The sequence below is a fragment of the Nothobranchius furzeri genome, chromosome 4, assembly GCF_043380555.1.
Source record: "Nothobranchius furzeri strain GRZ-AD chromosome 4, NfurGRZ-RIMD1, whole genome shotgun sequence".
Taxonomy (NCBI): domain Eukaryota; kingdom Metazoa; phylum Chordata; class Actinopteri; order Cyprinodontiformes; family Nothobranchiidae; genus Nothobranchius; species Nothobranchius furzeri.
Genome location: NC_091744.1, coordinates 47,442,281 through 47,456,859, shown reverse-complemented (window position 1 = coordinate 47,456,859; position 14,579 = coordinate 47,442,281).

Sequence of the window (14,579 nt, the reverse complement as noted above, 5' to 3'; positions counted from 1 at the left end):
TAGTGGGCCTTTCCATCCTGATCAGGAAACAGGATGTATCAACATTCTCTTATCATGCATTAAGTAAAAGGTATCACATCAACATTTCAAGAGTCCTCACTTAGGCCTCCTGTGCATCTTATATTAGCATATCCCGCCGGTAAGATTAGCCAATAGAGACAGTCTCACCGAGGTAAGCAGCACATCCTCATCTGCTTCTCCAAATACCTCACGTGGGGTTCCTGCACGGGCCATTACACCTGAGAGCTCTCTTTAAGGAAGATGATACCTGTGTACAGCTCTGTGTCTGAGTGCCCGTCTTCCACGTGGTCTCAGTCTAATTGACTCAGGAAGCTCCTCCTCTTCCTCTCTGGGTAGATTAGCAGGTCTCCTGCTACAGCTGGCAAAACACTTCAAAAGATGCATGAGTTTAACACATACAGATACCATCACCAGAACCCCTCCTACGATCAAGGGGACCTTGGCGTAAAACCATAACTCAGAGATTACCAAGGAAACGACACTCACTGCCCCTTGAGCGACCACCTTAACAGCCTCCCTGACACCCAGGGTCAATCCTTGGCCTATAATTTAAAAACCCTTTTGGATAAATTGCCAATCAGACATTTTAGCCCTCTCACTTAACCAACATGTCCCTGTTCTATTAGGAAAATGAAAGGAACCAGAACAGTTCCATTCTCTACGACCTCCACCAACAGGAATCCATGCCTGGAAGGGCCACGCACCCAGGTCGTTCCTGTATTCAGCAGCATCTATGTCCTCCTGGCAAAAACAAGCTTTGGGGCCTTTCGAGTTGGCAAAATAACCCCATCCTACTCCTAACGATGGGAAATTCTCTGAGTCCCAGATTACGTAATCGCTCCAATTTGAATGCCACCAGTGGGGGTAACCGTGGGGGTCAATAAAGCCGCCCAGTTCATAAGGATTATACACATTTTTCCCATTTTTAACGGCAATTTTGGTTGAGGGCTGGGCCTGAGTTCTGAAGCATGCATCAGACCTGCACCACCTGGTCAACAGAGAATTTCGCTCCCAATTTGCTTCACTGAATCTTAAAGCTCGTTCGCGATATGCATAATCATACTCCAAATCTCGCAGCTCTCCAGAATAATATCCCCACGTCATATTCTTAAACCGAAACTCTGAATAACCTTGAGTGGAGTACAAATCATCTACATGCGGACCTTGAGATCGGACCATAGTCAGTTCTATTAAACTGCCATGCTTCTCCATCCTCAGAAAAGGAGAAGTCATATTTACACCTCTTTCCACATTTACATCTTTAATCGTTGGGACTGTAGCTGGGTTAAATAACGCCAGTAAATTAGCCATCCAAAAGATAGCAGAGCCGAGTCTCTCTTTCGGCCTGCATTCTAACACTCCTTCTGTCAGATTTGTAGCCCACCATTGTCCAAAAAGGACATCGTACTCTGTCACTTGCCCTGGCTTATCGAACCCATTTGGGGCAAAATGTCCCATTAAGCCATGTACATCCTCCGTCCACATTTCATATGACACATTCAGAGCCCATCTCTTCGATGTGCTATTCACAAGCCATGCATCATGACTCGTTTTTGGAACCATTCCAGGGAAAGGACCCCGTATATGTCCACCTAAGGACATTATAATTATTCCACCATGTCCTGGGGTATTTTGGATCACTAGTTAATTTTTAATACATCTCCACACGCTGTCCGCCTCTCCTTTGTCCCAGGCCAGCCGTGGGATGATCATAAAATATTCTGTCATTCCATCTATCAAGCTCCTATTCAGCACATGAGGAGCATGAATGAAGTTCAATTTAACTCCCTTTGGGGTTACATGCAATGTCATGGCTAACAGTTGTTTTCCCTTTTCTAAAGGGATCATTTTGTAAGCTGAAAAAGCTTTGGTCCTATCCAACCAAAGACTCTGTGGACTAGGAAGCCTTCGACCTTTCGTCTGCTCTTTAGCAGCACGCATCTGCCTCCTTAAGTGAGGTGTCACAGCTGTGTCTGTGTCTTGTGGAGCAATCAGTTGTGCCATGGGGGGTAGGGAATCCCCCTCCATAGCCCAGCTGTCATTTCCAGCCGTAGTCCCATTCGGGAATGCAAGGAGTCTAAATATCATGCAATCAGAAACCTTGTCAAAACCAGTTATATATTCTCCCCAGACAGTTAGCACCCCAAAATGGTACATTTTAGTAATACATTCTACAGGTTGCACATCATTTATGTAGTCCCACACTTTAAGTTTTCCTTCCTCCCATCCTAACAGCCTGTAAGTAGAATTATGGCTGTCGGTGACATTACTGAGCTGTTCTAACCACATCAGCCAGCCGGTAGATGTGAGGGTACAGGCCTCGCCTGGATCAGGGATTGGTCAGCCCTGTGTAACAGCCTTACAATATTCCATCCACTGTATGGCATTATAGTTCTCCTCATGAGGAGTCAGGCACGACACCCTAGGTAGGTCTAGGGTTCCTGGTCTCTTGTGAACCCACCCTTTAACCACAGCCGTGGTTTTGAGTGTTACAACTCGTGAAACAGGCAGCGAGATAAAAGATATCGCTACCACACAGACTAATAAGCCGATACAACATAAGATACCTCCTCTCCAACTCTCCCAGCAAGTCTTATCAGGAGGTTGTGGGAGGGGTCGATCTACCTCCTCTTCCTCCCACTCTCCGCAGGAGTCCATGAATCTCTGCTGCCTGTAGAGACGAGGAGAATTAGGCAGAGAGCTTCATCACATACATTTTCTTAATTCACCTGTGGCCTTGGCGCAGCCACGGTGTCCCTTTTATACAGCCTGGGGGTCTCCGCGTGCCGATCCCACTCCAAGTTCACTGCTATCAAAACACCATCACTTTTCTTAAGTGAGTCTCTCCAGACATCCAGCTTCCTCCAGCCTTTCTGTGTTTTAACTAACACTTGCGTCTGACTTCTGGTTATTGACAGATCATTACATGTTGGTACAGTAGCTGAGGTGTACCAATCCTTATCTGTTGTCTCATGACGCACCTGTCTCCTTTCCCACTCGTCAGTGGTTACAGGAAACTTGCCTCGCCTGTCTCTCCAACACAGTTCTGGTTCAGTAGCTTCACACAGCACCTTTCCTCAAGGTGAGAAAGTTCCACTCAAACTCCCTCCCTTTCTAGTACACACTATCTCTTTAAATCAATTATCCCAATATGCCTGGGAGCATGTCAAGCCTGACAGGTAGCTCATCTCAGGCACCAGCAGCACCACAGGGTAAATTCGCACCCCACATGAACTTGAACAACTGGCGAGTCTTCCTTTGTCCACTCTACAACATTTTCTAAATTCATCAACACTATGATGATCCAAACGACCAATCCTGGTCTTGCCTGCTTTACTCATCCAACAATCTCCGCACCATGCCACTTTCATCACACCATGTAATTCCACAGCATTTGTGGGTGAAGGATTTTTTCTCAGAACTTTGTCTTTAAGAAATCTCGGGCCTTCCCATTTTATCTCAGCAACCTCATTGCCGCAGTTTGCGCATGCTCCAGGTCTATAAACTGACCAGCTGAAGCACTCCTCATTACAACTTTGCCCTTGTACTTTACCTAATGTAATTCCCCCTGAACTTGATGCACTCAGCAGCCATATTGGAGATGCAATTCCACCTTCATTTAGTGGGACCCGTTTCCTTACGGTCTCCAAGCCAGACTGTCCTTTGGTTAGGGGTTGCACATCTGATTGTGTTTCCTTCCTGGCTCCCCTCAATCTTTTCAACTTTTCCATCCTGGGGTCTTTTATGCAGGAAGCTTCTCTCTTGTCCTCCCTGTGGAGAGACAGAGGGTGTGTCTTTAGCAGTTTCTTGTCTCAAAGGCTGTTCTAATAGAGCCTTATTAATAGCCAAAACTGCTCCTGGAGAATCCCATTCCTTCAAGTTCAAGGTTTTTATCGCCTCTTTAACGGTGCGAACTGCTCTCTCAGCCACTCCGTTTGTGTGTGGCTTGTAAGGAATGGACCACTGGATTATTAGTCCTTCATTCTCCAGCAGCTCCAGAACAACTTTATTTTTGAAATGTGGTGCATTATCCATCCTGATAGCTTTGATCTGTGGATAACACACCAGGATTCTCACTAGGCAATCTGCAATCTTTCCTGCTGTCATATTGGGCAAAGGAAACATACCTCCTATGCTCTCCCCCCTGTTTCCTTTGACCACCAGGAAATACTTATTGCCCCTTCGTGTTCTCTTTAGCTCTCCAATGTCACAAGAGACAGAGGTCAAACCTTCCGGACCAATACGGTCACCAACCACTTTTTCTGTGGATTGTTTGCCCAGCTCTAAGCATAGAGCACAGTGTGATTTAACATCTCTCAGCACAGAGTCCAAATGGGGAATGCAAACTGCATTCTGCAAGCACCACTTTTTCAGCCTTTGAAAGCCAGGGTGTCCCAAAGTCTCATGCAACTTCTTCACCAGGTCATGGTCAGACTCTGTACTGTCATGCAAAACCAATCTCACCATCCTGGCCTGAACCAACCTGTCCACCTCAGCATTTCCTCTGGCAGCGGAGGTGTCACACAATGTGTGAGCCGGCTGGTGTCGAACCTGGAAGTTACCTTTTCTCAGACAGTTAGCGACCAAAGCCCACTCGTCTGTAAATTTCACAGGGCCTCCAGACTGACCCTTAGTCATCCCATGCTTCTCCCACGTGGGAAGTTCATTGTTCACCCCTTTACACACCCACTCGCTGTCAGTAATGATCAGCGCAGGAGATTTCCCATGTGTTCGCACATGGTGCACCATAGCTACTAACACAGCTGTGAGCTCCGCTTTCTGAGCAGAACCTACAATCCTCCCTTTTCTCTGAGAGGTCTTCTTGTTATGTACATATTTAATCCATGCCCAGAACACCATAACGTCATTCTGGGTTTTTGACCCGTCGGTGTAGTAGGTAATGCCCTTCTCCGGGTCTCTAGGAGGTTCACTCTCCTTTCTTTTCTTAGGTTTTACATCAGATCCCTCTGGGATCAGTGAAATGGTGGGGTCGAGCAACATCGCAACCCATTTCTCATTCCTGGACGTGAGGGCTTTACCAGGAATCATGTGAGTGGATGTGAAGTTCCAAAGCTCTGGTTCCTTTGTGTACAGTAACACAGGTTGACCATCAGCTAAGCACAAGATTGGAAACAAATATTTGTGCCAAGCTGCAAGTTCTCTCTCCCATGGGAGAAACTTGTCCCGTTCTGGGCCTTTCCAAGTACAATCCCACATGGCCACCGCACGCTCAGACCCATCATTTCCAGCATACACCGTGAATCCATCTTCACGTTTATCCGTTCTGACCCAGAGCGGTTTATCTGTGTCTCTGTGCTCCAAAGCACAGTGATTGTTTTTACAAAACTCAATGACCTAACTCACTCTCTGAGTCTCCTCCTCTGTGAGCACACGGTCATTAGTTATCAGTCTTCCCCCCAGTCTGCTTCTCAGACCTCGCTTTAAGGCCTGGAGTGACTGCATTTTCTCTGACAGCTGTGGTATAATTTCAACAAAAAAAACCAGCTTTCCCAGCACTCCTTCAAGCTGTAACAGGGTTTTTGGCAGCGTGATGTTTTCAAAAACTGTCACATCTACCTCTTTCCCCTCAGGAGTGTACTGATAACCCAGAAACTTTATATCCTGAGTCACCAGCTGAGTCTTGTCCAGGGCAATCAGAAACCCTGCTTCACTCAGCTTCCTCATCACTCACAAAGAGTCCCTGAGCAGAAGCTCAGGGTCATCATTCGTCAACAAAATGTCATCTATATAAATGACAACATCCTCTCCCTGTAACACATCTTCCACGATAGTTTGAAACACATTTGCCGAATTGATGAACCCCTGAGGCAATCGTTTCCAGACAAAGGTTTTATTTCCCACCTGGAAACCTGTTAGCTTTTGAGATTCCACAGAAATCGGTACAGACCAAAATCCGTTTGCCAAATCCAGACTGCTCTTGTATTTCCCAGGGCGCACCTGCGTCCGGGCCCTCTGAGGGTTCACTTTATATCTTAGGTCTGGAACAGTTCGTTCATTCAACGCTCTCAAATCATGTACCAACCGGTATCTGCCGTTTGGTTTAGGCACCATCTGAATAGGTGTCACCGTGAGGCTCTCTTTCACCTCTTCCAAAACACCCTGACGTGTCAGGTCAACGAGTAACTCGTTCAAATCCTCCATCCCCCTCCTTATTGGGTACTGAGGTACACGTGGGGGAGGGGTAGCTCTAATTACATATGGCTCACCTTTGTACAATCCACAGTCATTCTTATTTTTGGCAAAGTTAATAGTTTTCAGCTCTTGTTTGAGAAGGGCTTTCTGTTGCTCATCAATCAAAGCTCCCTGAACAATCCTGTCCATTTCTTTATCCACATTTACAACCGCTCCTCTCACCACCACCTGAAAATCATGATTTGGCACAAGGCTTGCTGGATGAGTAAAATCAGACAGATTATTTTGCACAAGCTCCACCAAGTCTGAAATGCACAGCCAACTAGCATCTTTCGGCGCAGGCATGCATAAAGCAGGCATTTTGTCATTGAACACGGGTTGAAAATCGATATCTGACCCATCTGCTAGACGTGCTGAGTGTAACTCATTAACCTCTATTGCATCATGCGTCTCTTCCAACCCAGACATGTTAGCTCCAGTATCAATAATGAATTTCAATCCTCTGTACATGCAAACCAGCCAAGGATACTCTACGTGTGCCACCTTTGTGATAGCATCTATTGCCTCTGCGAGGGTGAATCTGTAGTTTGGGTATTCACTTGGTATGATTGAGACCCCACTGGGAGCTTCTTCGACCTTTCCGCCCTCATACGGCGATGAGCAGATCGTTGTTCCGGCGTTAATTTTGCATACTCGTCGGCCGGAAGCTAATCTTCTGGTAACCCCCGCGGACCTGGGCGTTGCCGGTCCATCGGTCTGTTCTCTCTGAGACCCCCTCTGTGTGGGCCTCCTCCCTGACTCTCCATCTCTCTCCCTCGCCCCTGCGGGCGAGCTGACTCTGCTCCCCCCTGGCCGCCTGATCTCATCTCCAGGGGGGTTCTTGCGTTTTTTGACTGATCATTCAGCTGTCTCTTGACTTCCCATTCGTCCATTTTCTCGACCTGCTGATCTTTTGTCAACCTTTTCCATTTAACAGCGAGAGACCTCGCTCCAGGAAGTGATGTTAACATTCGTTCCTGGTGTATGATTGATGCTCCCTCCTCTTGCATAGACAACATAGCTGTCCTGAGAGGTATCAAGTTTCTCTTCACCTCATCCACCAAACGATCGATAGATTCGTCCATTAAGTCACGGCCTGGTAACCGGGATACGGTTAACTCAGCCATTGTCTCTGCCTTTGGCAATCTCACACCCTGCCTCAACCGCAGGAGATTAATCATGCCAGGATCTGTTAAATCCTCATCTGTCAAGCCAGCCTGCCTCAAACGTGCAAGGTAACGGGTCTGCGGTTCTCCCATCTTTCTATCAGGCTGGAGGCTGGCAAGGGCCGAGAGGCTCCCGGCTCTTCCTATCAGAGATTGATCTGCAACAGTGGGTCTAAAGTGCACCCCTCCTTCACATTCCTGTGAAGCGGAAGGGTGGGGGTTACTGCCCGCTCTGTGTTCTGCTTCAACATCACAATCCCTTTGAATGCAGCCACTTCGGTAAAAATCATAGCCACTGCTAAGGAACTGACTTTTAAAAGGCTCAGTCCAGTTTGGTTGTTGTTTAACATCCATACTGGTTTTGGCATTTCTAATCACATTTGCTTCCCCCCTGGCTGAGTACCAACTAGGCAGGTTATTTAACACTTCTGGTTCACCATCCCCCTCAGTGAGAGGTCTGAATCCACGACACCTTGGCCCACAGAAAGGGGGGTCATTTTGGTTGTATCTTGCAGTATATGCTTTTGGCACAGTTTTTCTCTTATTCTTCAATGCTCTACCTTCAACACCCCCTTCAGGCCCAATCCACATCTTCCTCCTCTCCTCCTCATCACTACTTGAGTGGCATGATGGGTGAGAACTGTCCCCAGAATAGATAGGTGAGGGCGATGGTAATCAGGCCCACTCATACCAGCAGGTATTATTCCTGTGGAATGACCTATCGGAGTCCAAACAGGTGCGGAGGGGGTTAAGGGCCTTGGTGTTGAAGGTTTTGCCTTGACATGTTCATGTGGACTTTTATTAGGAAGTCCATACCTCGCAATCACAGGTGTGTGAGAAGCAGCCCATGTCACCTCCTTTCGTGGGAGGTTATCCGGGTCTGTTTGTTTCCTATCAGCAAGAGCCCTTGCTGCAGTTTCCATTTTGTGCATCCAGATAGCTGGCTCATACACTCTGCCAGCCCACTGACTGGTTATAGCTGCATGCACCATATCATCTCTGTTATGAGTTTGCTACATCACATTCTTCGTACTTCTCAGGTAAAAAATCACCCTAGAAGGTCGTAAGTCCGCAGCCCGCACGGCTCGTTCTGTTTGTATCCGCCAGCGCTTCAACTCACTTCTGGGAGTTGAGCCCACAGCGTTAGAAATTACCACAATAGCTTTCACAGCTAATTCTCCTGGGTCTAACCACACAGGAGTCCCACCTGAAGGTTCAAAAAGTCCCCAGCTCTTAACAGCTTTTCTCCCTGCCAGGCGCCTTATGGGTGCCAGTGCAGGAACCCGACAGAGATTTGTACCTGGCTTTACCAGAACAGACAAGACCCATTCAGGTGCTGGGAGGGTTTTAGCCCCCAAATCTCCTTCTAGCATGACTAACCCAGAGGAGAGGCAAGAGGAATATGTCCCTTGTTTTAACTGTGCTTCTAGCGCTGATATATCCGTCACCCAAGCGCTGGCTTGGTCATCTGATTCATTCCCAGAACTGTTTCCTGACTCATCATCACTCTCCTCGGATGAAGAGATGCCATCTCTAAAGTCTTTGTTCATAGGTTCAAATCTGGCTGGTGCCACTTCACCATAGACAGGTGGGGGTTGTGGGTCGGGAGACAGCTGTGACGGATTGTGTGAAGCAGCTCTATATGGAAGCCACTCCTTTAAATTCAGCTCTTGGCATGCTGCCCTGAATAAACTCTCCGTGGTCAGAACCACGGTCCAAATATTGTCAGTGTCCATATTTATTACAGCTCTTAACGCTTCCAGTGAGGCTCTAATGGTATATTCAAATTCTCCCGTTCCCAGCAAGCAAGTAGCCACATGCCCCGTGTTACTCGCTCCTCTCACACTGTCATACCAGCTAGTTAATTGCTCAACTTGTACATCATGAGGAGTTCCCGGTGCACATGGATCAATTACTATGTGTAATATTTCACGCACCCCATCCCCAGCTTCAATCGCAGACCGTCTGTACACCATTACATTTCCTATAGCAAATGGAGGATTCTGAGCCATGATTGCACCATGACTTTGTGGATACCTGCGCTTTATCACCAGCGCAACACCAGTTTCTGACGTACCATTCACATTAATTGCATTCACCAATGATGTTGGAGGCTCGAAACACACTCTGGAATAGTCAGAAAATATCGCTCGCACTCTAGCTGGGTCATCACGAGCCCACAAGCTCTCAATATCAGCCATTCTCTCACTGCGTTCCTCCTCCCCGGAGCCATATTCGCTTACTGCAGCCATCCCTAAATTTCCCTCAGTTACACGTGTATCTTTACTCATAAAGATCACCTCGCATCAAAATCGTTGTCCTTTAAAGGCAGGGTGTGCGTGCACATGTAACCTAGGCAACGCCGGAGCGGCAGAGCTCCAGCGTCACACAGGGGTTCACAACGACACAGGTGGGGAGCGAGGGTGCAAAACCAGAGGGACAGAGACACCAGAGAGCAGAAGTTTGCCTGCAACCTCTTTTATTAACTAAATAAAAGCCCCCGTCTAAAAATATACAGCTAAAAAGTTTGAGTCCATAAAAGAAATTTAAAACGTTCTTCAAAAAGATCCCAAAAGATAGTTGGGCTCCTCCCAGATCCACAACGTCACGAACAGGATGGGAAAGGCGGCGTCCCGGCTTCAGCGTCCGACTCCAGCAGTCTCTGGTCTCGCTCTCAGCAGGCACTCGTCTCAGGCGTGATCTCCCGGGGGCTCTCGCCGCTCCTCCCTGACAAGGACAGAACACTGGGGCAGAACTTTTGTCTGTACTGGCGCCGTGCAATCTCTTTCTCGTAGGATCGGCCCATACTGCGCGTCACCCAGCATACAACAGAGGAAGCCGTTTACTCAAGGATGCAGGCAGAGGTCCAACCTCTGCCCTGCTGTCATTCAAAGGCGTTGTTCCCACTCGTTGTCGCTGCACGCCAGGGATGAACCGGTCCTCCTGCGATCCAACGCGTTCTGTGCTACGTCCACCTATTAATCCAGTCCATCTGCCTTCTTGTTTCTTTGGCCTCTTTTTCCTCTCTCTTCCTGCAGTTCTGCAGCTTCGTCCCTTTATCAGCCTGCTAACTATGCGCACCTGGTGCGCTCTCCCAGTCACGCCCACCTCTTCAGGTGACTGTCATGTCAACAGTGGCAAAAACAATCTAAACTAAACAGGCACATAAAACCAACAACACACGACAAAATCATGCAATAACACAAAACTGTTAAGAAATTCCAACAATTAATAAAAGAATTTAAAGCAACAGAAAAACACACATTCCACTGTGTGACACACACACACACCAGCAGCAACTTAGCGGTTCTGCCCCGGATTCCGTCCACGAGGTCAGGAATTGCAACCTGCGATTTAATTCTGTTTTGTGAGAATCTTTTACGAGGCCACTCACTTTCCTGCATGTGAGAATCTGTTAAGAGGCTCCCACAAAACCTCCTCGCGCCGTGTGCACTTGGTGGAGGGAACGCACTCCCACAGAACCGATTCAATCGGACCAGGGCATTCCAAACACTTCCAGCTACTGGACTTCAGAATCAAAACTCATAGGCTTCCCTAAGCGGCCCCTTGACCCATATAGCCGGCTCCTTAGGGACAAATTGTCCGCCCTTGCGGAGAATCTCCCAGTTCCAGACTTTCTAAACTCACAAACATGCTTCTTTCTACCCAACTGCGAAATCACCGCCCCACGTTACGGGCGCCATGTTACAAGCCATCTTCCCAAACTAGCTGACTCTTTAATAAACACTACGTCTCAGGGTTGACTTGTACTTCTATTTATGCGTGAGCGTGATTATCCAGTTGACCTGCACACTAATATGAGCTGATCAGCGATCATCATTAACCTAGATTTAGATCCTGGCACACACACTTCTAGCAGCTCAAAGGAAGACTCTGTTCTAACCCAAACACATCTCAGTCACCTGAAGCTTATTTATGCTCAGGTTAATGACTCTAAACTAAGTGTTATGAACCTCTTGGAGAGGGATTAAAAGTAACCAGCACCTCACCTTTCTGCGGTTACGCGACACCAAGGAGACCCCAGGCAGGAGATCCGTTTCAAAGCTCCTTATAAGAAGGAACAAAAGTTTTTATTTTATATGATGAAGTAAAAAAATATTCCAAATTCCCGATGCAGCGGGTCAAAAACACCGAACTGGTACAGACTCTTCTCAGAACTTCCCAAGAACTTCTCCAGCCCCGAACCAACTCGGCCCCCCTCTTTTATTGAACACAACAACTCCCCTCCTCGCACATCTTCGTCTCCATGACAACGCCCGCCTCGGAAGCATTCTTCGGCCTTCAGACTCCTCCCAGCTCCCTTCTTCTTTGTGGGTCATCAGTCAGATGGGGGAGGTCTCCCCCCCCCTTCCTTCCTCTTCTCCAGCTCAGATCAAAGGAAGTCAACCATAAATAATTTCCAGACATGGGTGTCCCTGAAATTCTTATCACATCCTGGACTTACTCCATAAAAGTCAGTAAAATGCTAAAACTATAACATATATTTGCCACGAATAGCAGATTAGTGAAACACACTCATTATTTACGACATCAGGAGATCAGGAGTCAAGTCACGCACACACATTTTACACACAGACCTTTTTCTGAACCCTGTAGCCTGGTTACATCAACACACAGATTGAGATGTAATTCAGAACTGCTTTTATATGATAAAACAGGTCTGGAGAAATCGAAAATCTTTGTTCAACAGTCAACATGAATTAATGTGTGCTGAATTACTTGGAAATTTTTAAAAAGCTATGATGTGTGAAAAAAAAACATAAGCTGTGAAAAAAATGCATAAAAAATCTCCATGACTCAGGTTCCTCATCAGAGCATGGGTTGGAGGAACGTAAGACCTAGTTTGGACGTCCTATAGACGTGGTCTAGACCGAAACAATTGACGTTGACTGCAGGGAAGCACTCCTCAAACTAATACCATCCATCCATTCATTTTTTTCCGTTCATCCTGAGTCGAGTCCGGGGCCAGTAACCTAAGTCGAGAGACCCAGACTTCCCTCACCCTAGGTATGTGGGCCAGCTCCTCCGGGGGAATCCCATGGCATTCCCTGGCTAGCTGAGAGGTATAGTCCCTCCAGCATGTCCTGGGTATACCTTTAGGTCTCCTCCCAGTTGGAACATGACCGGAAAACCTCACCAGGGAAGCGTCCAGGAGACTTCCTAACCAGATGCCTGAGCCACCTCAACTGGCTCCTCTCGACATGGAGGAGCAGCGGATCTACTCTGAGCCCCTTCTGGATGACTGATCTTCTCACCCATCTCTAAGGGAGAGCCCAGCCACCCTGCGGAGAAAACTTATTTCGGCCGCTTGTTTCCGTGATCTCATGCTTTCCGTCACTACCCAAAGCCAGAGCCGGATTAACGCAAAGGCAAAGTAGGCACGTGCCTAGGGCTTGATTGGCTGGATGGGGCCCAGACAGAGGAACAAAATTAAAACTAAATAAATTAAAAATTAAATGTACAAATTTCCTATGATAGAATCTGTACATAGGACTCCTACCTACAATTTATTTCAATATTTATTAATTAACTAAAAATAGTGACAATGTTTATCTTAACCATAGACCGTTTCATTAGCTACGTCACATTAAAGGCACAGTCTGCAACATTTAAATGTAGAATAACTTTTAAAATGTTTGATTTTGACCATCTGACCCAATTTTATTAAAAAAAGTAAATAATCTTTAATATTTCAATTTTCTCCTAAGTCCCTCCCCTGCCCTGTAGAGCTCAGCCAATATTTCTGCAAGCCTAACGCGTTGACCAATAGCGCTGCGTTTCCACCAGGGGGCAGCTGTCAACCATGGAGCACGAGCAGGTCTCAGCGCACAACAGTGTCACGCGCCTCACTCGTCTTACTGCAGAAACATGGAGCAACAAAACCCCAAATTACCGATTCCTCGACTGCCTTCCACATCTCAAAAAACATTTAAAAAGTTTAAAAGCCCTTCTTCAAAAGTGGCTGTAAGACGTTTGAGACAGTCGAGTAGAATTTACATTGGAGATTGTTTTACACACGATGGAGAGATTTTCGTGATCTACACGGCCTGAAAATGGATGAAGAGTTGGCAAAGTATCTTTTAGACAGGTAAGTTATTTATTGTTTTTCGGATAAATTTACTTATAATCTTTCTTTCACTGAAAGAAGTAATAGAGCAAACAAGCTTTGTATGCTTGGTGTCCTATTGGCTAATGTAGCATTAGCTTGAATGCTAAGTCGACATGAATCGATGCTAGTCGAACTATTTATGCTATATTTGGAAGAAGTTTGAGTAACGAAAGGGGATTTTAGGTTTTTTTTATATGGGAGCTAATGATTAGTGTGGCGTTTAACTATAGGCCACATCAGTATATTGTTTTAAGCTCTTGTTTATAACTTCCCCGTTAACGGGGTTCAGTTAGCATCTTGAAAGCTGAATTAGGTGTTTACACTTTCCTGAGCTGCGTGTTTGATTAAAATGAGTAATCAGCAGCTCATGTAGCACTTGTAGAAGTCTGAGGAGATGATTCAGCAGTTAGAATTAGGTGTGATTGATCAGGAACGTATCCAAAACCTTACGTTTCCATTAGCACCGAAAGACATATTGTGCTAACCTGGGTGGGCCACGTGTACAGATTACCATCTGAGTTTGTGGTCTTACCTACGTGAAAACTCCATATTAAAATAAAAGGAATGATAATCAGCTCGTGCAAAAATCTGTGAAGGCTGGGGAGACTTGTTTAGCTTGTGATCACTAATTTTTGGGCTTTGTTTTTTACAGTCATCAGTCCAAATATGAAGCATCAACATCTACACCATTGAAGCGCCAACTGTGTATTTCTCCAACACCAGTGCCAGCTTTGTCTAGCATTCATGGAGAATCATCTGAAAGGTAAATAGCTGCGTAAAAACCTCTACCAGGAATATTATAATTTTGCCTCTGTCTGTTTTAAGTTAGTGGTGGATTATTTTGAAAAAATTCTAGAAATGGGATAATGAATGACTATAAAAAATGTATAGAAATAAATAGTAAAACTACATTTTATATAGCGCCTCTCAAGATAAAACTCTTGAGGCACTTCACAACAACAAAATTTTTGTAATTGAAGTCTTTATTTACTTTTAACTTTTAACCACATGAGAACATAGAAACGAAAACAGAACAGTCAAAAACAAAACAACAACAGAAAAAAATAAAA